General features: G+C 41.5%; 1 long non-coding RNA gene across 1 annotated transcript in view; it reads right to left on the minus strand.

The window, feature by feature from the left end:
• Window positions 1–591: 591 nt before the first annotated feature.
• The window catches only part of LOC107184802, a 1,494-nt gene continuing 224 nt past the window's right edge, over window positions 592–1,861 (minus strand). Inside the window, exons 2-3 of the long non-coding RNA XR_001515713.1 lie at window positions 1,362–1,663; window positions 592–657 (exon numbers count right to left, since the gene is read on the minus strand). This is a non-coding gene — a long non-coding RNA (uncharacterized LOC107184802). The remainder of the gene's footprint in view (window positions 658–1,361; window positions 1,664–1,861) is intronic.

Genomic DNA, 1,861 nt, shown 5'->3' on the forward strand with positions numbered 1-1,861 from the left:
GTCACCTGAGATGTGCAGGTGAGTCCCCCAGGGGGCCACCAGCAGTGAGATTCACAGACTAGACCTCCTAAAATCAAAGGGCATTGATCCGTCGCTACCAGTGGTGGGAGCGCTGCCAGGAATGAACTTTTGATTGATGCTCTATATACTATTGGTTAGACCGCAAACTTTGTGCACTTACATGTTAACTGGTAGATTTTTGTCCAGCACAGATGCAAATGTGTGTGTGTGTGTTTTTCGGTAGAAAAGATAATTGCAAAAGTTACAGTTATATTGCAATATTGAATATTACTTTATTTTCTCTAAGTTAACCAAATTTCAGAATGCCACCCCCAACTATAACTGTGTATCTTTGTTCCTCATACGATAATAGAATCAGTTTTATGGTTCCCTAAATAATAGGTTAAGTACATATTTGACATATATGCGATCTGTCAAATTTGAATGAGTCATGTTTTTTTAAAAAATATATTTTATTGATTTTTTACAGAGAAGAAGGGAGAGGGATAGTTAGAAACATCAATGAGAGATATCAACCAGCTGCCTCCTGCACAACCCCCAGTGGGATGTGCCCGCAACCAAGACACATGCCCTTGACCAGAATCGAACCTGGGAACCTTGAGTCCGCAGGCCGACGCTCTATCCACTGAGCCAAACCTGTTCGGCTGAATGAGTCATTTTTTTATAATTTTTATTTATTTTTTAAATTCTTACTCGCTATTTTTTCCCATTTACAGTGGAAAGGAGGTGGGGAGGGAAGAGAGATGAGAGAGAGAGAGAGAGAGAGAGAGAGAGAGAGAAACAGAAACATCAATATGAGAGAGATGCATCTACTCATTGCCATCCACATGCGCCCCTTCAGGTCAAGATCAAACCTGCAAAACAGGTACTGCTGTTGACTGGAAGTTAAAACTAAGACCCTTTGGTGTGAGGGCCTACATTCTAACCATTGAGCCACGCTGGCCAGGGCTGAATGAGTCATGTTTTTAGCTTCTTAAAAAATGATAATCTGATGTCTCATTTTGAAAAACACAAATCCAAAGTTCAGTAATTCCTTCATTGCGTTTTCCTCTCAAAAGTAAAGTGACTTTAAGTTGGATACGTTTTATTTTGTATTTATGTATTTATTTATTTTAATATATTTTTATGATTTCAGAGTGTAAGGGAGAGGGAGAGAGAGATAGAAACATTAATGATGAGAAAGAACTGAGATTTCCTGGATCCTTTTATGTCCCACCATTGTCACCATCTGTGACTGAACAGAAACTGCAAGGACTTTCTTAAAGGGACCTGAAGCACTGTCTAACCCAGAGGTGGAAAGTAACAGCCAACAGGCCAATCCTCTATCCGCTGAGCCAAACCAGCTAGAGCTGAATACGTTTTATTAATACACAGCTTTTATAACCAGAGTAGAACAGTAATTCTTGCTTTTGAAAAAAATAATTCAGTCCAAGAAGCTTCCAGGAGGTGAGGAAAGAGAGAATGGAGATGGGTGGCTGGGACCTAGTATCCCTTCTTATCAGTCAACAATTTGTTCAGTAGCTCAAATGAATCCTGCTCAGGTTACTCCAGATCCTGAACCTGCTTCAGTTTTGTTACACAATCCTGAACTTCCGCGTTATTGGGGTTGGCACAGATAGTCTTTCCCCTTTTGGTGGTGAAGCTGGGGAACAAGGAGGAGAAAGGTTACACATTGAGGAGGGTTCTGCAAATAGAGATGAGGAGCCCCATCTTCCCAGCCCTTCAGATTCTCCACTCAGCCCAGCTTGTTCCTTTCTCTGTTGCAGGCACTCAGGGTGTCTCCTCTCTGAGACACTCCCTCCTAGCCTGTGAGACTTCCTTAGTGACTCATGGGAGTTTC

This window comes from Myotis davidii, unplaced genomic scaffold, assembly GCF_000327345.1.
Source record: "Myotis davidii unplaced genomic scaffold, ASM32734v1 scaffold10248, whole genome shotgun sequence".
Taxonomy (NCBI): Eukaryota; Metazoa; Chordata; class Mammalia; order Chiroptera; family Vespertilionidae; genus Myotis; species Myotis davidii.